Below are 24,233 nucleotides of genomic sequence, written 5' to 3'. Positions count from 1 at the left end.
TCTAGAGGACATCCGCTCCGCTTTTGCACCCTGCTCCCTCTTCTGATGTGCTGGTGGCTCTGTGCGACCACCGCCTCTTCCTCCGAACTACATAGGTCACTCGCATGACCTTGATTCCATGTGGGGTCGAGGACCTCATCGACTTCCACATCATCTTCCACCCAGTCTTCACCCCTGCCTTCCTTGTCGGTCTGCACACTTTCGAAAGCCCCAGCAGTTGGCACCTGTGTTTCGTCATCATCCGAGACGTGCTGCGATGGTCATCCCATGTACTCATCTTGAAAGATAAGTGGCTATGTGAAGGAACTGGATCCACTGTCAGCAACCCAATCTACTATCGCCTGTACTTGTTCAGGCCTCACCATTCGTAGAGCAGCATTAGGCCCGACCAAATACCGCTGCAGGTTTTGTCGTCTACTCGCACCTGAGGAAGGGGTTTCACTTGTGCGTGTAGCTAGCACAGATTGACCACGTCCTCTCCCTTCAACAGGAGCTCTACAAGCAGCACCACGACCTGGGCCACGTCCCTTATTTGACGCTCTCCTCATATTTTTCGAATTTAGGATCTTGCCCTAAATGGGTGTTTAATTAATAGTATAATAGAACGACAGTATGTAAAGGGTGTATCTCACACTGCCTAAACCAGACTAGGCCTTAATTAAAGATTTTTTTGCCCAAAATGTCTGTATTTCAAATGCCTGAATCAAACCCCTGTATGTAAAGGGTGTATCTCACACGGCCTGAACCAGTGTAGGCCTGAAATCAATATTGGTACACCAAATGGCGGTATTTCAAATGCCTGAATCAAACCCCTGTATGTAGAGGGTGTATCTCACACGGCTTTAATCGGTGTAGGCCTGAATTAAAGATTTCTTTGTCCAAAAATGGCTGTATTTCAAATGGCTGTATTTCAAATGCCTGAATCAAACCCCTGTATGTAGAGGGTGTATCTCACACAGTTTGAACCAGTGTAGGCCTGAATTAAAGATTTCTTTGCACAAAATGGCTGTATTTCAAATGCCTGAATCAAACCCTTGTATGTAGAAGGTGTGTCTCACAGGGCCTGAACCAGTGTAGGCCTGAATTAAAGATTTCTTTGCACAAAATGGCTGCATTTCAAATGGCTGTATTAAACCCCTGTATGTAAAGGGTGTATCTCACAGGGCCTGCACCAGTATAGGCCTGAATTAAATATTTATTTGCCTAAAATGGCTGTATTTAAAATGCCTGAATCAAACCCCTGTATGTAAAGGGTGTATCTCATAGGGCCTGAACCAGTATAGGCCTGAATTAAATATTTCTTTGCCCAAAATTGTCACGGCGGACAGGATACAAGATACACAGAAAATAAACAAACAAGTGTCTAGGCAAGAAGCTGGGGATAAAGGTCACCTCCTGACAAATCCCTACCAGCTCTCCCTAAACTTCTATGCCCACGTTCAGACCCTGAAGGTGGGAATAACGTGTCCTCGTGCCTGGGCTGAAGATTCCCTAAAATCCCTAAGATGGTGAAAGGGGGAAAGAGGCAGCCTGCTCCCTCAGACCTGGAGGGGGCAGGCATCTCTCTAACAGCCCAGACAGACAACCACAAGTAAAACAAAACCAACTTATCTTTACTGAGCAGGAACAGCAAATCCTTCCTTCCTTGCTTCTTTTCTTCCTTCCTCTGAACCAGACAGAAGGTATAACCCGCACAGGACACTGGGAGTGGGCGTAATTTAAACTCAAACCAACGACCCCACCCAGTGCACCTGAAGGGAGGCGGATATAGCGCAACTCCAAAACACAAACAAAAGGCTACATATGTGCTGCTAACCTGGCAGACCTCCGCACATAGCCTGAGCAGGGCATGACAGCTGTATTTTAAATGGCTGTATTTCAAATGCCTGAATCAAACCCCTGTATGTGGAGCGTGTATCTCACACGGCCTGATCCAGTGTAGGACTGAATATAATATTGGTGCACCAAATGGCGGTATTTCAAATGCCTGAATCAAACCCCTGTATGTAAAGGGTGTATCTCACACGGCTTGAATCAGTGTAGGCCTAAATTAAAGATTTCTTTGCCCAAAATGGCTGTATTTAAATGCCTGAATCAAACCCCTGTATGTAGAGGGTGTATCTCACACGGCCTGAACCAGTGTAGGTCTGAATTCAATATTGGTGCACCAAATGGCGGTATTTAAAATCTTTGAATCAAACCCAAATGTATTAACCCTTTGAGGACCATAAGATTACCGTCATCAATATAAAAATAATTATATTTTTTTCCATTTAAGAATGTATTTGAACAATAAATAAAACCATTTCCACACTTGTGTCATTTTTGGGGGAGGAGTTATGACACGGGACAAATGTGAATATTTAGGTTACTTTTAATGGAAGGCCAAAAGAAGCTCCATTTTTTTTTACGACAACTGAAGTTCGTACACTTCAGTTGCTGTAACTAAGCCATTTCATGAAATAAATGGCAAAAAGCTAGAACCATTTGTTGATAAGAACTTATATTTTGACTCAAAAAAAAAAAAAGTATTTTAAGTTCTTAATCAGACGATACAGGAAATTAAAAACATGGGACAAATACGTCCCTTGGTCCTCAAAGGGTTGGGGTGTATCTCACAATGACATCTGCATCAAAGGCTGCCAAGTAAAAATTTTTTGCCCAAACGAGTGTTTAACAACTGAATTTGACAGCAATATATAAGCCTGTAATTTCACACGTGCTGATGCTGCAAGGCCTGGTTTTTGTAAAAAATTGTGTGTTTTTAAAACCCCAGAAAATGATGGGTGTATTTCTAGTTTAAATTGCACACTGACTAATCCAGATGTTGTAGATTGCCAAAAAAGTGTTTTTTTTGGTAACAGAATATGAAAGCTGTATATATTAAACTTGAATTTAACACTTGCAGATCAGGAAAATACAGTTTTTTTGGCAAAAAAGTGTGTTTTTAAAACCCCAGAAAATGATGGGTGTATTTCTAGCTTAAATTGCACACTGACTAATCCAGATGTTGTAGATTGCCAAAAAAGTGTTTTTTTGGTAACAGAATATGAAAGCTGTATATATTAAACTTAAATTTAACACTTGCAGATCAGGAAAATACTGTTTTTTGGCAAAAAAGTGTGTTTTTAAAACCTCAGAAAATGATGGGTGTATTTCTAGCTTAAATTGCACACTGACTAATCCAGATGTTATAGATTGCCAAAAAAATTGTGATTTGCAATGTCCCAGTGCTGGTGCACTGAGCTTGCATAAAATGGCCGCCGCCGCCACCCACCTAACTAACAGAATTATAAAAGTTATATTTTTTTTGGTCAATGGCCTCAGGGCAGGGTAAAGTGATTGTGTCCTGCACCCACACAACTATTTCTATGTAGATCGCTGAGTTAGATTCCCTCCTATTCTCTCCCGGAAATCACAAGTCCAGCAGCATCCTCTCCCTACACTTGTAACAGCAGAGTGACGTGCAGCGCTACGTGACTCTAGCTTATATAGAGCCTGGGTCACATGCTGCTCTGGCCAATCACAGCCATGCCATTAGTAGGCATGTCTGTGATGGCTTCTAAGGTCAGATAGTTAACCGCTTGTTGATTGGCTGCTCTGCAGCCTTTTTCAGAAAGCGCCGAACACCGAACCCAAACTTTTACTGAAATGTCTGGGTTCGGGTTCGGGTCTGGGGTCCAAAAATCCTAAAGTTCGGTACGAACCCGAACTTTACATTTCGGGTTCGCTCAACCCTAGTCACCATTTATTGTCAATGGGGACAAAACTGAACTGAACGAAACTGAGTGCACCAGAATGCATTTCTTTCCGTTTGGTTGTGTTCCCATCGCAGACAGAATAATGCTGCAAACAGCGTTTTTCTGTCCGCGATGTGGTGCGGAGCAAGACGGATCTGTCCTGATACACAATGTAAGTCAATGGGGATGGATCCGTTTTCTCTGACACAATAGAAAATGGATCAGTCCCCCATTGACTTTCAATGGAGTTCTTGACGGATCCGTCTTGGCTATGTTAAAGATAATACAACCGGATCCGTTCATACCAGGTGGAGATGGTTGTATTATCAGTAACTGAAGCGTTTTTGCTGATCCATGACGGATCTAGAAAAACGCTAGTGTGAAAGTAGCGTTAGTTGTCAGGGATTATGATCCTGAATACCACTTATAGGATTTTCAGTTGAATCTCTGTAGGAATGGAGTCCATGAAGAGATATGAAATACAGAGAGGACGGACAGAACAGACTGTGGTAATGTGGGGCTGGGGTAATGGAGACTTCATACAAGTGCTGCTGCTCATTACCACACGCCACCTCCTCTCAGTACTTCATGTCTCCTTATGAACTCCATTCCCACAGAGATTCAGCTGAAAATCCTATAAGTGGTATTCAGAATCATAATTCCTGACATGTAGGAGAGGAGGATGAGGCAGCTCTTTCGCTCAGTGTTGTGAAGTAACTTGTCCTCCTGTGTGATTAGGACAGGTTTTGTGTGTACTTATAGGACGGTGGCCATTTTATTTCCCCTAATGATTGGTCCCCAGACACAAAAACCCATTCTAACTAATGAAAGGTATTTGGGAATATATTTATAATAAAGTAATATTTAAAGGGGCTGTCTCATCATAGACAATGGGGGAATATCGCTACGATATGCCCAGGGCCGGCGCCACCAGTAAGGCGAACTAGGCAGTCGCCTAGGGCGCCATTTAGCAGGGGGCGCCCGTTGCAGTTTAAAAAAAAAAAAAAGTTGGTTATAATATAGGTTCAGGCGGCCGGCCGGCGGCGCCCCTCATGCTGCGCTGCGCTGCCTGGGCGGCTGAGGCTGGGCGCTTTGCCGCTCTAAGAATCTCCGGCCGCCGGCGCCGCTCAGTGCTGACTGCTCTGCTGTCGTCACTGAGTAACAAACTGCGTCGTCTGCTGCTGTGCTAGCTTACCTGGCTGGCTGTGGCTGCTGGGCTGCTGAGGGTGGAGCGGAGGCGGAGCTCTGCCGCCCTCCCTGAATGATCTTGATCTGGACTGAACCCCCTGACTCCTCCCACCTTGAGCACGTGACGCAGAGAGAGGGGTGGAGCGATTCAGGCCGCACACTGAGCAGCAGCCGAGCAGCCAGCCATGGCCGCGGTCCAGCAGTCCCACCACCAGCAATTTGCCTCCCCCGACCCCCAGTGAGGAACCAGCGTAGGCAGTGCCTAAATTGCCTTCTCCTAGTTCTGGGACAGAACAGAAGTGGGCTCCAGACCATCCTACCTGGATTGGAGTGCAGGACAGGTGCAGCTGCTTTCTTCTTCCCCAGGACGGACCCCAGGGCGACATTGGTCACAGTGAATGGTGTACTTACTACCGTGTGTTTGTCTCCAGGACCAGTCCCCAGAGCCAGACTGCAGCCAGAGACGAGAGACCAGCTCATCTTATTGTCCTGGACTGGTAAGTAGTCAGTAGATAATGCAATATGTTTATTATTTACTGTATTTTTTGCCTTATAAGACACACTCCCCCCCCCCCCCAAAGTGGGGGGAAAATGGCCGTACGTCTTATAAAGCGGATTGCGGATACTTCGCTGGCCGCTATGCTGCACAGCGCAGCCAGCGAAGTATCAGTGTGAAGGGAGGAGGCGGGGACACTCATGGCGGGGCCCGGTGCAGTGACTCTACTCTAATACACCGAGCCCCGCAGCTGTTAAGTGCATTCAATCCGAATGGGTCTGCAATTACTGTACTGTACTTACTGTAGTACCTTATGTATAGCATTAAGATGGCGCTGACCGTCAGCTCCCTCGGTCATGCGCCGCCTGCCGCAGTTCCCTTCTCATGCGCCGCCTGCCCGTCTGCCTGTTCATTCATAAAGTGAGATAAGCAGGCAGGCGGCGCATGAGGAGGGAGCTGCCAGTCTGCGCCATCTTAATGCTATACATAAGGTACTACAGTAAGTACAGTAATTGCGGACCCATTCAGATTGAATGTACTTAACAGCTGCGGCGGGGCCCGGTGTATTAGAGTAGAATCACTGCAACGGGCCCCACCATGAGTGTCTTTGCCTCCTCCCTCCACACTGATGCATCTGATGGGGGATCTGTAGATGACACTTATGGGGATCTGTGGATGACATAAGTGTCATCCACAGATCCTCCCATAACAGTGCGTCATCCACAGATCCCCTCCCATAACAGTGCGTCATCCACAGATCCCCTCCCATAACAGTGCGTCATCCACAGATCCCTCCCATAACAGTGCGTCATCCACAGATCCCTCCCATAACAGTCCGTCATCCACAGATCCTCCCATAACAGCGCGTCATCCACAGTTCCTCCCATAACAGTGCGTCATCCACAGATCCCCTCCCATAACAGTGCGTCATCCACAGATCCCCTCCCATAACAGTGCGTCATCCACAGATCCCTCCCATAACAGTGCGTCATCCACAGATCCCTCCCATAACAGTCCGTCATCCACAGATCCTCCCATAACAGCGCGTCATCCACAGTTCCTCCCATAACAGTGCGTCATCCACAGATCCTCCCATAACAGTGCGTCATCCACAGATCCTCCAATAACAGTGCGTCATTCACAGATCCTCCCATAACAGTGCGTCATTCACAGATCCTCCCATAACAGTGCGTCATCCACAGATCCTCCCATAACAGTGCGTCATCCACAGATTCCCCCCATAACAGTGCGTCGTCCACAGATTCCCCCCATAACAGTGTGTCGTCCACAGATTCCCCCCATAACAGTGTGTCGTCCACAGATTCCCCCCATAACAGTGCGTCATCCACAGATCCTCCCATAACAGTGCGTCGTCCACAGATTCCTCCCATAACAGTGCATCATCCACAGATCCCCTCCCATAACAGTGCGTCATCCACAGATCCCCCCATAACAGTGCGTCATCCACAGATCCCCTCCCATAATAGTGCGTCATCCACAGATCCCCCCCATAACAGTGCGTCATCCACAGATCCCCCCATAACAGTGCGTCATCCACAGATCCCCCCATAACAGTGCGTCATCCACAGATCCCCCCATAACAGTGCATCATCCACAGATCCTCCCATAACAGTGCGTCATCCACAGATCCTCCCATAACAGTGCGGCATCCACAGATCTCAGTGAAGCCGGGGGGGGGGGGGGGGGGCCAATTTTTATCTTGCCTAGGGCGGCAAAAATCCTTGCACCGGCCCTGGATATGCCCCCACTGTCTTATAGGTGTGTGTCTCACCTATATAGAGGACAGAGCCCACGAAAGTGAAGTAGGGCGCACTGCGCATGCGCAGCCGCCCTCCATTCATTTTCTATGGGGCCAGCAAAAATAGCCGAGCGCTGGCTCGGCTATTTCCGCCGAGCCCATAGAAGTGAATGGGAGCGGTGGCCGGTCATGCACGGTATGCTCCCATTCACTTCTATGGGAGCCGGATTGGTTGTATCTTACATCCACCACCTTGCGGGGCTCCCTTCCCGATATAGGTGTGGGTTCCGCTGGGACCTGCACCTATAAGACAATGGGGGCATATCTAGCGATATGCCCCCATTGTCTATGATGAGACAACCCCTCTAAGTATTTTAATTTGCTTAATTCCTGGAGAACCCCTTGAAAGAGGTTGTACAAGACTGGATACCACCCCTTACAATGCCCGGACCCGCGACACGTGGCACAAGTGGGCAGGTCACCGCCACAGCCTGCTATTGGCTACACCCAACCCCCATCCCCACACTGTCGACAGATGTTGTTTTCTGCAGATAGGCGAGATGCGAAGACGGCCGTGGAGCGATCTGGGAGGAAATCGGCGTCTGGGACCAGGTAAGTATGCTCAGTGTCGCAGGTCCGGCCATTGTAAGGGGGGGGTTATCCAGTCTTCGATAACCAATTTAATGCTGCTGACGTTCACTGTATTAGTATCTGACCTTTACAAATGTATTACTTTGAATATTTACAGTTCATTCATAGTTATTCTTTTCCAATTTTTCTGTAAAAAATGTTGGCCAAGTTTATGATTTTTGGATAAACTGTTCAGAAAAAAAGAAAAATTTAGGATACCAATTCTGATCATCTGTCCTATAACTGACAAGACCAATAATTCCAGCCGCCAGTAGGGGGAGCGCTTTCACTGCGGTTTTACTTTTTTTCACCCTGTCACCAATGACCCAGGTGTTGATTGGGTGAGCGGCAAAATCCATGTGTCACGTGGGAAAACACCCGCACTCAACACACAGCGCACAGGTCATTAGCTCTTTGTCCCACTCGTGCTTCCGTTGTCAGCTGACGGCTGCAGGTCATGTGACAGCAGTACACCAGGAAGCAGCCCAGAGTCCAGGCTGCTGTCAGCTGCTATGAGCCGGGTCCTGTGACTGCGCTCGTTATAGACTGGTAATGAGCGGCGCCTCCTTCTGTGTCAGCCCTGCTGCCTCACACATCGTGCGGCTGTGGTTGGGGGGGGGGTTGGCTGACTCCTAAGGGAGCATGAGTCCGTACTAATACGTGATGGGAAATGTCATGCAGTATTCTAGAGTAGTGTTAATAGAGGCTCCGGTGGCTGGTATAGTGTTATGGAAGCTGCTAAGGCTGGCACTGCATTATTTAGGCTCCCTAGACTGGCACTGCATTATTTAGGCTCCCTAGGCTGGCACCCCATTGTTTAGGCTCCCTAGGCTGGCCCCCGTTATTTAGGCTCCCGAGGCTGGCACCCTGTTATTTAGGCTCCCGAGGCTGGCACCCTGTTATTTAGGCTCCCGAGGCTGGCACCCTGTTATTTAGGCTCCCGAGGCTGGCACCCTGTTATTTAGGCTCCCGAGGCTGGCACCCTGTTATTTAGGCTCCCGAGGCTGGCACCCTGTTATTTAGGCTCCCGAGGCTGGCACCCTGTTATTTAGGCTCCCGAGGCTGGCACCCTGTTATTTAGGCTCCCGAGGCTGGCACCCTGTTATTTAGGCTCCCGAGGCTGGCACCCTGTTATTTAGGCTCCCTAGGCTGGCACCCTGTTATTTAGGCTCCATAGGCTGGCACAGTGTTATGGAAGCTGCTTAGGCCAACACAGTGGTATGAGGGTTCACTGGACTGGCACAGTATTGTTTAGGCTCCTTAGGCTGGTATAGCGTTATGAAGATTCCAGAGGTTGGCACTGTGTTATGGAGGCTCTTAGGCCCCTTTCACACGGGCGAGTATTCCACGCGGATGCGATGTGTGAGTTGAACGCATTGCACCCGCACTGAATACCGACCCATTCATTTCTATGGGGCTGTTCACATGAGCGGTGATTTTCACGCATCACTTGTGCGTTGCGTGAAAATCGCAGCATGCTCTATATTCTGCATTTTTCATGCAACGCAGGCCCCATAGAAGTGAATGGGGTTGCATGAAAATCGCAAGCAAGTGCGGATGCGGTGCAATTTTCACGCACGGTTGCTAGGAGACGATCGGGATAGAGACCCAATCATTATTATTTTCCCTTATAACATGGTTATAAGGGAAAATAATAGCATTCTGAATACAGAATGCATAGTAAAACAGCGCTGGAGGGGTTAAAAAATAAATAAAAATAATAATAATAATAATTAAACTCACCTAAGGCCTCTTTCAGACTTGCGTTGTCCGAATCCGGCGTGTACTCCACTTGCCGGAATTACACTCCGGATCCGGAAAAACGCAAGTGTACTGAAAGCATTTGAAGACGGAACCGTCTTCCAAATGCGTTCAGTGTTACTATGGCACCCAGGACGCTATTAAAGTCCTGGTTGCCATAGTAGTAGTGGGGAGCCGGGGAGCGGTATACTTACAGTCCGTGCGGCTCCCCGGGTGCTCCAGAATGACGTCAGAGCGCCCCATGCGCATGGATGACGTGATCCATGTGATCACATGATCCATGAGCTTGGGGCGCCCTGACGTCACTCTGAAGCGCCCCGGGAGCCGCACGGAAGGTAAGTACACTGCTCCCCGCTCCCCACTACACTTTACCATGGCTGTAAGGACTTTAGCGTCCCGGCAGCCATGGTAACCACTCTGAAAAAGCTAAATGTCGGATGCGGCAAAGCGCCGAAACGACGTTTAGCTTAAGGCCGGATCCGGATCAATGCCTTTCAATGGGCATTAATTCCGGATCCGGCCTTGCGGCAAGTGTTCCGGATTTTTGGCCGGAGCAAAAAGCGCAGCATGCTGCGGTATTTTCTCCGGCCAAAAAACGTTCCGTTCCGGAACTGAAGACATCCTGATGCATCCTGAACGGATTTCTCTCCATTCAGAATGCATTAGGATAAAACTGATCAGGATTCTTCTGGCATAGAGCCCCGACGACTGAACTCTATGCCGGAAGACAATAACGCAAGTGTGAAAGAGCCCTTAGTCCACTTGATCGCGGCCCGGCAACTCCTTCTGTCTCCTTTACTGACCAGGACCTGTGGTGAGCATTCATTACAGGTCAAGGACCTGTGGTGACGTCACTCCGGTCATCACATGATCCATCACCATGGTAAAAGACCATGTGATGACCGGAGTGACGTCACCACAGGTCCTTGACCTGTAATGAATGCTCACCACAGGTCCTGGTCAGTAAAGGAGACAGAAGGAGATGCCGAGCCGCGATCAAGTGGACTAAGGTGAGTTAAATTATTATTATTTTAACCCCTCCAGCGCTGTTTTACTATGCATTCTGTATTCAGAATGTATTATTTCCCCTTATAACATGGTTATAAGGGAAAATAATAGCAATCTACAGAACACCTAACCCAAGCCCGAACTTCGGTGAAGAAGTTCGGGTTTGGGTACCAAACATGCGCGATTTTTCTCACGCGAGTGCAAAACGCATTACAATGTTTTGCACTCGGGCTGAAAAATCACGGGTGTTCCCGTAACGCACCCGCACATTTTCCCGCCACGCCCGTGTGAAAGAGGCCTTAAAGGGGTTGTCTCACTTCAGCAAGTGGCATTTATCATGTAGAGAAAGTTAATACAAGGCACTTACTAATGTAATGTGATTGTTCATATTGCCTCCTTTGCTGGCTGGATTCATTTTTCCATCATAGAAACATAGAAACATAGAATGTGTCGGCAGATAAGAACCATTTGGCCCATCTAGTCTGCCCAATATACTGAATACTATGGATAGCCCCCGGCCCTATCTTATATGAAGGATGGCCTTATGCCTATCCCATGCATGCTTAAACCCCTTCACTGTATTTTCAGCTACCACTTCTGCAGGAAGGCTATTCCATGCATCCACTACTCTCTCAGTAAAGTAATACTTCCTTATATTACTTTTAAACCTTTGCCCCTCTAATTTAAAACTATGTCCTCTTGTGGTAGTTTTTCTTCCTTTAAATATTCTCTCCTCCTTTACCGAGTTGATTCCCTTTATGTATTTAAAAGTTTCTATCATATCCCCTCTGTCTCTTCTTTCTTCCAAGCTATACATGTTAAGGTCCTTTAACCTTTCCTGGTAAGTTTTATCCTGCAATCCATGTACTAGTTTAGTAGCTCTTCTTTGAACTCTCTCTAGAGTATCTATATCCTTCTGGAGATATGGCCTCCAGTACTGCGCACAATACTCCAAGTGAGGTCTCACCAGTGTTCTGTACAGCGGCATAAGCACTTCACTCTTTCTACTGCTTATACCTCTCCCTATACATCCAAGCATTCTGCTGGCATTTCGTGCTGCCCTATTACATTGTCTTCCCACCTTTGAAGTCTTCTGAAATAATTACTCCTAAATCCCTTTCCTCAGATACTGAGGTCAGGACTGTGTCAAATATTCTATATTCTGCCCTTGGGTTTTTACGCCCCAGGTGCATTATCTTGCACTTATCCACATTAAATTTCAGTTGCCAGAGTTCTGACCATTCTCGTTTCTATGGTTACAACCACTCTGCAATACATTGGCGGTGGTTGTGCTTGTACACTATAGATACCGCTGCTGCTGGATTGCAGGGTGGTCGTAACCATGGAAACGAGCAGTGTATAATGTGATGGAAAAATGAATCCAGCCAGCAAAGGAGGCAATATGGACAATCACAATACATTAGTAAGTGCCTTGTATTAACTTTCTCTACATGATAAATGCCACTTGCTCAAGTGAGACAACCCCTTTAAGTGAGCATAGTCTTATGTATATTTGTGATTCTGATGGGTGTTATGAAGGGTTTGTGGCTGTTACAAAGTTATGGGACTCCCTAAGCTGGCAGAGTATATTCATGGCACTGCTAGCTGACATGGTGTTATATGGGTTTCTGAGTTTGCCACATTGTTGTGGGGCCCTTTGGTTGGTACAATGCACTGTCGTTCACTTTGGGTACTCCCTTGTGGAGATAGGAACGGGTGCAAGCAAGACCACCACTCTATTCATTGCTAGTGGACTGTCGGGAATAGCCGTTCGCCCACACCTTCTCTTCCTTCACTTCGGGGGGCCCATTCTGGACACCGAGGAGGTCCCAGAGGTGGGACCCTTATTCTACCTGACATTTGTGGCATATACTAGCGATATGCCATAAATGTTGCGATGAGAAAACCCCTTTAACCCTTTCTATTGTAATTTTTTTCATTTTTGTTTTTCATTCCCGGCCTCCCAAGAGCCATCATTTTTTTTTATTTTTTTTTTTGTTTGCGTAGCGTCTAAGGACTTGCTTTTGCAGGACAAGTTGTATTTTTTTAATGGCACCATGTTATTTTCCGTAGCTTGTATTGGAAAATGGGGGGAAAAAATATTTGTGCAATGAAATTGGGGGGGAAAAAAATAGAAATTCTGCCAAGGTTTTTGGGGTTTTGTTTTTACGATGTTATGTGAAGACCTTATTCTGCGGGTCAGTGCGGTTACAGCAATACCAAATTTATATCGTTTTTATTATGTTTTACTACTTTGTTAAAAATACGTCTTTGAAAAAAACTTTTCCTCTGCATCGCCATATTCTGACAGCAATATACACTCACCTAAAGAATTATTAGGAACACCATACTAATACGGTGTTGGACCCCCTTTTGCCTTCAGAACTGCCTTAATTCTACGTGGCATTGATTCAACAAGGTGCTGATAGCATTCTTTAGAAATGTTGGCCCATATTGATAGGATAGCATCTTGCAGTTGATGGAGATTTGAGGGATGCACATCCAGGGCACGAAGCTCCCGTTCCACCACATCCCAAAGATGCTCTATTGGGTTGAGATCTGGTGACTGTGGGGGCCATTTTAGTGCAGTGAACTCATTGTCATGTTCAAGAAACCAATGTGAAATGATTTGAGCTTTGTGACATGGTGCATTATCCTGCTGGAAGTAGCCATCAGAGGATGGATACATGTTCTCATTCTGTTTACGCCAAATTCGGACTCTACCATTTGAATGTCTCAACAGAAATCGAGACTCATCAGACCAGGCAACATTTTTCCAGTCTTCAACAGTCCAATTTTGGTGAGCTCGTGCAAATTGTAGCCTCTTTTTCCTATTTGTAGTGGAGATGAGTGGTACCCGGTGGGGTCTTTTGCTGTTGTAGCCCATCCGCCTCAAGGTTGTGCGTGTTGTGGCTTCACAAATGCTTTGCTGCATACCTCGGTTGTAACGAGTGGTTATTTCAGTCAACGTTGCGCTTCTATCAGCTTGAATCAGTCGGCCCATTCTCCTCTGACCTCTAGCATCCACAATGCATTTTTGCCCACAGGACTGCTGCATACTGGATGTTTTTCCCTTTTCACACCATTCTTTGTAAACCCTAGAAATGGTTGTGCGTGAAAATCCCAGTAACTGAGCAGATTGTGAAATACTCAGACCGGCCCGTCTGGCACCAACAACCATGCCACGCTCAAAATTGCTTAAATCACCTTTCTTTCCCATTCTGACATTCAGTTTGGAGTTCAGGAGATTGTCTTGACCAGGACCACACCCCTAAATGCATTGAAGCAACTGCCATGTGATTGGTTGACTAGATAATTGCATTAATGAGAAATAGAACAGGTGTTCCTAATAATTCTTTAGGTGAGTGTATATATATATTTTTTTAATCTTTTTTTTGTGTACCAATATGAGAGCTTGTTTTTTGTGGGACGAACTGTAGTTTTTAAGGGTTCATATAAAATGAAACCATAAACAGTCCCCGAAGTATTTACATGTGGCACGTTCTGGCACGTCGTTGGCTGCCATGTCACGATGCAGTGCCAGATGAAACACTTCGGGGACTGGAACATGGACACAGCGGAGAGCAGGTAAGTATGAATCTTCTGGTTCAGGAGGCAGTCTGCGGGCATTAGATAAAAAAGTAATTTTTACAGGAAAACTCTTTTAATGCCCTGGAGTAAGTCTAAGAAGGTGCACCGGCTTCCTAATAAATTTGGCTCATCTTCTTGTAATCCATGTATCAGAAAATTGCTGTGACTAGGCATTGATTGGAACGAATATTTAGGGCTCATGCACACAAACATGTGCACACGGCTGGTGCCCGTGCATTGCAGACCAGAAAAATGCACGGGGACCAGCCGTGTGCCTGCCGATTGCAGATGCGGACCCGTTCAATTATGTGGGTCCGCGATCCAACGAGATTCAGTCCGCCCTGCAAAAAAACACGTTCTATGAAGCACTTCCTCTCAGTATCTTGCGGATTTCTGACTCATTCAAGTGATCTGTGATACGGAGCGCACACGGCCGATGCCGGTATATTATGGACCCGCTGTTTACAGGCCGCGATTAAGACACGGGCGATTGTGTGCATGAGGTCGTACACATTGTAGTGAATCGGTCAGGCCTCCCCACACACACTTATCTTGTCACTTTTGAGAAGTGTAAAAAGTTGCAAATCGTAATGCGAAAAGGGTGTGAGTTAAAATTGTTGAATTTTTTTTCCCCTACGCTGCCTAGATGTTTGAATAAAGTGGTTGTCCGACCCCAAAATAAATTTTAGCAAGGAACGGGAAAGTGTTATAAACTTGTCACAGCCCCTTTTAAAGTTATCCTCTGTCCATAGTATAGGAGATAACTAGCTGATCAGTGGGGTTCTGACTGCCTAGACCAGGGATGGGAAAAATGTGGCTCTCCAGCTGTTCTAAAACTACAAATCCCATCATGCCCTGCTGTAGGCTGATAGCTGTAGGCAGACTGGGAGTTGTAGTTTTACAACAGCTGGAGAGCTGCAGTTTGCCCATCCCTGGCCTAGACTCTCACCGATCAGGAGAATGGGGGTCCCAGTGATGGGAGCCTTGGAATGGGATCGAAATAGCATTCAAAAGCTGAGTTAATTAAAGGGGTTGTCTGGGCTTTTTCTTTTGATGACCCATGCTCAGGATAGGTCATCAATATCAGATCATCGGGGTTCCAACATCTGGCACCCCCGACGATCAGCTGTATGATGGGAAGGCGCGTGCAGTGGGCACGTGCCCTCTTCCTTCTCTCTTTCTGCTCTGCTGCTGTATGTCTATGGAACATCAGCAGCGGACAGGAAGAGAGACAGGAGTCGGCCCGTGCGCACTGCACGCCTCATCTCCCCATACAGCTGATTGGCGGGTGTGTCAGACCCCAGCCGAGCTGATATTGATGACTATCCTGAGGGATAGGTCATCAATAGAAAAAGCCTGGACAACCCCTTTTAAACGTTCTCTTGGCGCTTGCAACTATTTGTTATAGGGTCGGACAATCTCTTTAAGGTGTTCTGTGTTTATTAGAAATTGCATTTCTGGCAAAGCTGTAGCCATGTGGTGACGGTCAGCAGGCACCAGTGTCAGCCATGCCATGCATCTGCCACGCGGAGTCATGGGCTTTGATTGGTTGAGTTTTGGTCCATTTAATTGAACATGTGCATTGAGTTCATCAACATTTGCATGTTTAGTGGTGTGTCTGATGTTTCACAAGGGCTCGACCATTATGTCCGTGTTGTAACACACACTGGGGATTTTATTCTATTGCCTCACATCCTATTGCTTAATGTCAGTTCCAGGATACCGTACCACTCATTGTGAAGCTTGGAATTAGTTTCTTTAAAGGGAATCTGTCCTTTAACTTTTTTCAGGTCCACAATTACGAGGCACATTTATTAGGACCAACATATTGGCCTTTTAGCTGGTGATGGATCCGCCGCATTTATGTAGAGGCGCCGGCCTCTATCCACTGACCGCTTCCTTGCTGTCTTCCATTTAGATCATTCACCAGGCGTAGAAAATGATGAATGAGATGGACCTGGCGTGAGTGGGGAAGAAGTCGCAGATTTTGTCGCACCATGGCGTGCGACAGACCCTGCGCCAGATAGATGCCACAAAAGTGGTGTATATCTGTTCATAAACTATCCCCTATATGTGTTGATTCATTTCACAAGAACTGCTGCGAGTTCTGACTCCTCTGATTTTATATGTACACTTTATAGTGTCAGATCACAGCATACTGTACAATATAAAAAGTGGCATGGAAAATTACAAAAGGATTTAAAAAGATGTTAAATATAAAAAAAGTGATTTCAACAGCAGGTCATTTTCTGATGCCACGTTCCTTTTAAAGGGAACTTGTCACCAGAGACCTCCTTATCCAGCTGTCTGCAGAGACACATAGCTGTGGTTTTCTTTTGTTCATCCGTGGCTCCGTTCCCGAGTTGTGATTCTTTTTCTTAATGTGCAAATTAGGCCTTTGGTGCAATGAGGACGTCACCATTGCTCTTATTGCACCCAAGCTTTGCTCCTTTCTGTGGCCAACCCTTTATCCACTGCTTTGATTGACAGGGCCAGGCAGTGGCAGAGCAGCGAGGGAGGGGCTGGCCACAGAAAGAGGTGGAGCTTGGGTGCAATAAGAGCAATGGTAACACCTTCATTGCACCAAAGGCCTAATTTGCAAAATAAGAAAAAGTATCATAACTTGGGATTGGAGCCTCGGATCAACAAAGAAAAAAACCCACTGTTTTAATCAGGTGAACCACAGCTATGTGTCTGTGCAAACCATTACATAGGGAGGTCGCTGGTGACAGATTCCCTGTAAAGGGTTTGTAAGAGTTCCAGTTTTTTGGGGAAAACTGCAAGGAGACCATTGAAACAATATAGAAAAAAAATTGGGCTGTGTCACACGAATGGGATCAACCCAGGAAAAACGGGCCGTGCGTCGTCTGCCGGATCTCCCTTCCCTGAACTGACTGTATCACAGGGGTTTATGATGCACGCGGTTCATATCTGATCACGGACCACATGATGAGGCCCAGCTGCGGGGCTGGATCGGAGGAGGCTCCAGAAAGTGAGTTTAATGTTTTTATAATGATTATTATTTTAACTGCCTCCTTGCAGTCTGCCCCTCCCCAAAAAGCTGGACCTGGGATGACCCATTTAAGGGTGCTATTACATGTTTAGGGCTCATTCATTTTTTCGGTTCAGCGTGCCTTCAAAAAAACAGATTGCATTCCGCATTTTTGCCGACCCATAGACTTCAATGGTGCAACATCCAGATTTTCACACGTCTAGGACATGCTTTATTTGTTTTGCGAGGCTGTTGGACGGAAGAAAAGTTGCTGAGTGCTGTCTGCATCTTTTGTGGCCCCATAGAAGTGAATGGGTCCGCATCTAGTCCGTAAAAAATTGCGGACCATATGCGGAAAGTAGGGGTGCACCGAAATGAAAATTCTGGTCCGAAACCGAAAATTCAGGATGCCCTTGACCGAAAACCGAAACCGAAACTGCCTTTTTGCCCAAATACTTTTAAAATACTTTTTTTTTAATGATTTTATTAATAATTCTTTTTCATGAATTTAATAAGTCATATTATATAACATGGTGCTTCCTCCTACACAAGTGATTGTACAAAACAACAGTGCAAGAAACAGTTGTAAAACCAACCTCAAACTGTAAACAGACGTAGCCTCAGGTCAAGAACAAATTTTTGCTGGGAGGGGGATCTGTATGGAGAGGGGGATCTGTGGGTGGCTCTGTTATGGAGAGGGGGATCTGTGGGTGGCTCTGTTATGGAGAGGGGGATCTGTGGGTGGCTCTGTTATGGAGAGGGGGATCTGTGGGTGGCGCTGTTATGGAGAGGGGGATCTGTGGGTGGCTCTGTTATGGAGAGGGGGATCTGTGGGTGGCTCTGTTATGGAGAGGGGGATCTGTGGGTGGCTCTGTTATGGAGAGGGGGATCTGTGGGGTGGCGCTGTTATGGAGAGGGGGATCTGTGGGTGGCGCTGTTATGGAGAGGGGGATCTGTGGGTGGCGCTGTTATGGAGAGGGGGATCTGTGGGTGGCGCTGTTATGGAGGGGGGGGATATGTGCACTGTTATGGGCATAACAGTGCACAGATCCCTTTCCCCATAACAGTGCACAGATCCCTTTCCCCATAACAGTGCACAGATCCCTTTCCCCATAACAGTGCACAGATCCCTTTCCCCATAACAGTGCACAGATCCCCCCTCCCCATAGCAGTGCCATAGACCGATCCCCCTACCCATAACAGCCCCGGCCCTGCTGCTCACAGCAGACTAATCACTCACTGCATCTTTATTTTACCTTACAATCGTGACGCTCCAGTAAGAACTCTGCAGGCAGAGCGGAGGGCGGCGTAACATCACTTACTCACGCGACGCACCTGCTCCGCCCACTTTATGAATGAAGGAGGCGGAGCAGGCGCGTCACGTGAGTAAGTGACGTTACGCCGCCCTCCACTCTGCCTGCAGAGTTGTTACTGGAGCGTCACGATTGTAAGGTAAAATAAAAATGCAGTGACTTAAAGTAAACCGCCCGCCCGCACAAATCCCAAACCCCATATTTTCTGCCGATATGTACCAATATCGGCCGAAATGGATCAGGCCCATTTTCGGCCGCCGGAATTTCGGTGCACCCCTAGCGGAAAGCAACATACAGCCCTCTGAATGAGCCCGTAGCCTGGACTGCACCTAGGTTTCGAGGGGTATGTCTAAATGGCACTAGCTGTAAGGTTAATAGCACTCTAAGGCTTATTGCACACGACCGTATGGCTTTTTCAGTGTTTTGCGGTCCGTTTTTCATGGATCCGTTGTTCCGTTTTTTGTTTCCGTTGTGTTTCCGTTTTTGTTCCGTTTTTCCGTTCCGTTTTTCCGTATGGCATATACAGTATACAGTAATTACATAGATAAAATTGGGCTGGGCATAACATTTTCAATAGATGGTTCAGCAAAAAAAACGGAACGGAAACGGAAGACATACGGATGCATTTCCGTATGTGTTCCGTTTTTTTTTGCGGACCCATTGACTTGAATGGAGCCACGGACTGTGATTTGCGGGCAATAATAGGACATGTTCTATGTTAAAACGGAACGGAGAAACGGAATGCATACGGAGTACATTCTGGTTTTTTTTTGCGGAACCATTGAAATGAATGGTTCCGTATACGGACCGTATACGGAACGCAAAAAACGGCCAGTAAACGGGGAAAAAAAACGGCCGTGTGCATGAGGCCTAAAAGGTTTTAGCAAAATACCTACTGAAGGCTCACTGGGAGATGCCACCATTTTGATGATCTTGCTCTTCTGTGTGATGCACCCCTTATCAAGATGCTGCCAGGACTTAGTTCCCATAATATCTGCCCCTCACAGACATTGCCACTACGTACAGCTGACCGTATATACCTCTATTACAAGGTATAAAGTGGTGCTGTACTTATTCACAGTCTTCACACTTAAAGCAGATCTGCTACTGAGAAACCCTGCTGCTGCCCAGCATGAGGGCCAATTCTTAAGAGTCCGTAGAAACTGTTCTGATAAGAAAAATTTTAATCATGAAGCATCCAAGCTTTTTGAAAGGTTTAAACAGAGGGGCTATCCTAATCCTTGCCTCTATGAAGCTTGGGACTGGGCTAATTCGAGGGATCGTATGACCTTACTACGTCCGCAAATCAAGAAAACAATTGATCCAGAACCAATTAGAATTGTTGGCACTTATGATTCAGAGTCCCAACAGGTCCGAGACATTTTAAATCGTTATTGGTCCCTATTAAAAACTGCTCCTGATCTTACTCAGGTATTATCCGAAAATCGGGCCATAACCTTTAGACGTGGGCGCAATGTTGGCGACACATTAGTCCACAGTCACTTTGAGCCTCCAGAAAAAAATACATGGCTGTCTAATAGACAGGTGGGTACATTCAAGTGCGGAAAATGCAAAGCCTGCATATTTATATCTTTAGGTAAAACCTTCTCTAACAGCCAGGGAGATCACATCTACCATACCCGTAATTTTGCTAACTGTAACACCTCTGGGGTGGTATATATGGCTCAATGTGACTGTGGACTGAAATATATTGGCAAAACCAAGAGGACTTTCAAGAAACGGATCCTTGAACATATTGGTGATATTCGCAACAAACGCGATAAACCAATTTCAAGACATATATGGAATAAACATGCTGGATCTGTTAAAACCATACACTTCTCAATGATTGAGGTAATTAAAATGTCCAAAAGGGGCGGGGACCTAGACAAATTATTGAAACAAAAGGAATCTAGGTGGATTTTTAGATTGGACACTGTCACACCAGCGGGTCTAAATGAATCCATAGATTTTGCGTGCTTTATTTAAGACGTCCTATTTATTTATTTTTGAGGATCATCATATCCCTTATATCATTATGTTTATCAATATTGGGGGTATTTGTTCCTATAATGGACCCCAACTGTATATTTGCCAATCACCCTTATATAATTTAAGTTATTCATTTATTGGGCACCGACATATCAATTGATTAATCTGGCAGACTTGAACAGATATGTATTCAACAATCTTAATAGGTTCTCCTTTATAATATTCTATATATGTGGCCATAGATTTAACCTAGTGGGATATGCATAAACAGTACCTACTAATTAATCTTATTATTTTTCTCCGGCTCCGTTTTCCCCTATTCTTGTTGGGACATGCTATGCAATCGGATTTATATCACGATCATGTGACCGGCCGGGACCGAGAATCACTTGACCGGCATAGCCATCATGTGGGGACGTCTGACGTCAGACGCGACACATCATTACCAGCGGATCACGTGTTTACTTCTCCGGCGTCTGACGTCAGACGCCAATCGGGCATTCATATCGGGTGGTTTCCCCACGTGACTTCCTACCCGGAAGTAGCAATACTTTAAAAGGCAGTAACGCCGGTAAGATCGCGCTGCCTACCTGCCGGACATAACCAGATTCTGGGCCTCGTGATGCCGCAATCAATATTGGCATCCCTATTCCTGTGACACCACCACTGGGCCACGCAACTAGCCATGGACAGGCACGCAAGTATCGCCCTAAAACTATTTCTCATCAGTCCATACTGATTATGGTTGCTATATGCGATTGATGTGAATACACATGGGCTATTGAAAATAATTACTAAACCACCCACACCACTTGGGGGTGGTATCGTACATCTGGCATACTCCATTGGCTTTATCTGTGGTTTGCTATACACCTATTAGGCTGGGTTCACACGAGCGTGTCCGGATTAGTTCCGGATGCGTCCCGGTGTGTTGCGGCAAACCCGCGCGAGTAGGAATGCAATTGCAGTCAGTTTTGACTGCGATTGCGTTCCGTTGTTCAGTTTTTATCGTGCGTGTGCAATGTGTTTTGCACGCGCGTGATAAAAAACCGACTGTGGTACCCAGACCCGAACTTCTTCACAGAAGTTCAGGTTTGGGTTCGGTGTTGTGTAGATGTTATTATTTTCCCTTATAACATGGTTATAAGGGAAAATAATAGCATTCTGAAAACAGAATGCATAGTAGGTGATCAGTTGAGGGTTAAAAAAAATAAAAAAAATTAACTCACCTTCTCCGTTTGTTCGCGTAAGTCCCGGTCTCTTCTTTACTTCTCAAAAGATGAACTATGGGCTAAAGGACCTTTGATGACGTAAGATCACATGCTCCAATCACATGGTGATGGACCATGTGATTGGAGCATGTGATCTTACGTCATCAAAGGTCCTTTAGCCCATAGTTCATCTTTTTAAAGAACTAAAGACCGGGAGAACTACGCGAACAAGAGGAGAAGGTGAGTTAATTTTTTTTATTTTTTAACCCTCAATTGACCGTTCTACTAAGCATTCTGTAATTCAGAATGCTATTATTTTCCCTTATAACCATGTTATAAGGGAAAATAATACAGGTGTATAGACAGTCACCTAGCAAACCGTGCGTGAAAATCGCACCGCATCCGCACTTGCTTGCAGATGCTTGCGATTTTCACGCAACCCCATTCACTTCTATGGGGCCTGCGTTGCGTGAAAAACGCAGAATATAGAGCATGCTGCGATTTTCACGCAACGCATAAGTTGATGCGTGAAAATCATCGCTCATCTGAACAGCCCTATTGAAATGAATGGGTCCAGATTCAGTGCGGGGTGCAATGCCGTTCACCCTACCGCATTGCACCCGCGCGAAATCTCGCCCGTGTGAACGCAGCCTTAGCAGTATCTAGACTGTCTTTTCAATTGTTGGTGATATACCTAAAATATATGAATTGGTATATATAAGACGGGCCGGTATTTACGGTACGAGACACATGAATGGCTCTGGGTTATCATGGATCATTCTATATCTATTCTATGTTCTCTGGTACAGTAATTATGTTGATTTTCTCATCTAGTGATTGACTAGCATTGTGCACTATTGGCCTATCTTTAGCATATGTGCCCATATCTCTCCAACTATCATAAAAGAGAGAAACATACTACCTAAATCAATCTAGATGTTTATAGAAATATTTGTATTACTTAGGTGTTATCTTTGGTGATAGGCCACTCCTTTGCCATGTATGTCCCCTGATGAGCCTGACACTAACCAGGCGAAACGCGTAGGGACCTTATTGGACAATTGATTTCTTTCTGTATCTCACATATATTAGTATGGTGTTGTCTGTAAATCCACTATGGGTATTCACTTTAATCACTTATTTATTTTTTTCTATTGTGTAGATTAGCTCTGGCATTCCTATAGGGTCCCCCCCCCCCCCCCCCCCCCCCAATAGGTATCCACTCCTTGCTAGGGGTCAACCAGGGACACCAGGAGGCACGAGAAACGGGATCGCCCCTATCGGGGCGGCTATTCCGTATCTAGGCAGGGCTCTACTAATATTAGGGTTAGAACTAGGGACATCTTCCCATTAGGCCCCATTAACACCAACTAACCAAACTGCAGTTATCTTGCATTAGGGACCTCTATCTGACCCTAGATTTTACTATTATTTTTCTATTTTCCTCATTTATTTCTCTCATTAATTTAATAATTATAAGGGTGGTTCTGACTTTTTTATACGCACTAATATAAAAGTTATATTTTAGAATGATGGTACTGCTGTGATCCCTTGTTCTTTTGACCACATTCTACCATACGATTTCTTGAACAGGAATATGTTCAATCTGTGATAAAAACTGCTGCCCAGCATGAGAAATATTATCCCTGCGAGGGAGCATATGATTTGTTAGGTCCTGTGCATTAGGGACAATTAGGGGCCCATTTAAAGGGGCTTTCTATGACTTAAATATTGATTGTACTGCAAGTTCTCCCTTGTTGTGTACAGGAAAGGACAGGTGGGGAGAACCCGAATGAGTGCCGTCGAGCAGAGATTTGTACCCATGCCCGCAGTGTTTCAGAGTAGGGCCAGAGACAAACTAGTGAGTTGAATGCGCGGAACTTGCAGCATGTGTCAGTGTGAGATCCCATTCGACCTCACTGACGCAGATTGCTGTGTATACTTTGGTATTACACCGAGATAATTCTGTCAGTGTAAGGCCTTATGCACACAACCGTTCAGTCTTTTTGCAGTCCGCAAATTGCGAATCGCAAAACACGGAAGCCGCCTGTGTGCCTTCCGCAATTAACGGAACAGACGGCCCCATTGTAGAAATTGCCTATTGTTGTCGCGAACGGACAAGAATAGGACATGTTATATATTTTTTGCGGGGCTATGTAACGGAGCAACGGACTGCAAACAGCACACGGGAGTGCTGTCTGCATCTTTTTCGGCCCCATTGAAAGTGAATGGATGCGGACCAGAACAACTGTCGTGAGCATGAGGCCTAATACCCATAGATTTTAGGGCTCTAAAGGTTACACAGCATTATAATCAGTATAATGCCTTGCAATTCTGTCAGAGGAGGGGAGGTCAGGATGGGGCCCTCTCGCGGATACACGCTGCGAGTTTCTTGCATTCAAACTCGCTCAAGTGTCTCTCGCCTAAAGCTGTTCTTTGTAAGGGGTACTTTACACTAGCGTTGTTAGAATCCGGGCAAACTGTATAAGAGACAGATAGCTTTTTTTTTTCCAGATCCATTAGATGGATCTGGTGATATACCGGATCCATCT

At 46.0% G+C, this 24,233-nt stretch overlaps 1 protein-coding gene across 1 annotated transcript in view; it reads left to right on the top strand.

The window, feature by feature from the left end:
• The first annotated feature begins 8,260 nt into the window (after positions 1–8,260).
• ATG7 (autophagy related 7) overlaps positions 8,261–24,233 on the top strand; it is a 297,775-nt gene continuing 281,802 nt past the window's right edge. Inside the window, exon 1 of the mRNA XM_040406900.1 lies at positions 8,261–8,362. The gene's annotated coding sequence lies outside the window, so the exon portion shown is untranslated. The remainder of the gene's footprint in view (positions 8,363–24,233) is intronic.

This window comes from Bufo bufo, chromosome 9 (genome assembly GCF_905171765.1).
Source record: "Bufo bufo chromosome 9, aBufBuf1.1, whole genome shotgun sequence".
Taxonomy (NCBI): domain Eukaryota; kingdom Metazoa; phylum Chordata; class Amphibia; order Anura; family Bufonidae; genus Bufo; species Bufo bufo.
The sequence above is the reverse complement of the archived record's forward strand: the minus strand, read 5'-3'. Positions and strand labels throughout refer to the sequence as shown.